Source organism: Odontomachus brunneus, unplaced genomic scaffold (genome assembly GCF_010583005.1).
Source record: "Odontomachus brunneus isolate Ranch 3 - 2012 unplaced genomic scaffold, Obru_v1 Obru_scaffold_086, whole genome shotgun sequence".
Classification (NCBI taxonomy): domain Eukaryota; kingdom Metazoa; phylum Arthropoda; class Insecta; order Hymenoptera; family Formicidae; genus Odontomachus; species Odontomachus brunneus.
Window position 1 is genome coordinate 91,913 of NW_022639536.1, and position 511 is coordinate 92,423.

The window sequence follows — 511 nt, forward strand, 5'->3', positions numbered from 1 at the left end:
TGCAGATCACGGGTATACCCGGTCAGTAGCATCATCAGTTCTACGGTGCGGCGGGCGCAGCTAGTCACTGGACTTATCCAAGTCATCATGGACACCAGCCGTCGGCACACGTTAACTCGGTCCATTATCCAGCCCATCCGCAACATCCGCATCCGGGCACTTCTCTCTAAGGACCACGATAAGAAAATTGTGATCATCATTGATCGTTTTTCGCTTGTGCACAATCTTTTATCGAAGACTCGATGACTGATTCTTTCGCGCGAGACTCAACGTGTATATTTGAGGAAACAGTGAGACATGTAAATTCAGTTTCGCGTTATTTGTATTTTGATGCTTCTTTATCATGGTTAACCAGTTGTTCAAATTTTCGTCGACGAAGAATCAACTGATACTGGAATTATAGTGTGAGGTAAATGTATTTTCGTATCGTCCGTGTATTAGCGCGGTCTTCTTCGTGACACGTGACAATCAACGATCGTTGAGTGATTTATTATCGGAAAAGACTCTACTT

General features: G+C 44.0%; 1 protein-coding gene across 1 annotated transcript in view; it reads left to right on the top strand.

Moving 5' to 3' along the window:
- LOC116847981 (T-box transcription factor TBX1-like) overlaps positions 1-511 on the top strand; it is a 6,241-nt gene that overhangs the window by 4,706 nt on the left and 1,024 nt on the right. The gene's annotated exons all lie outside the window — the stretch shown is intronic.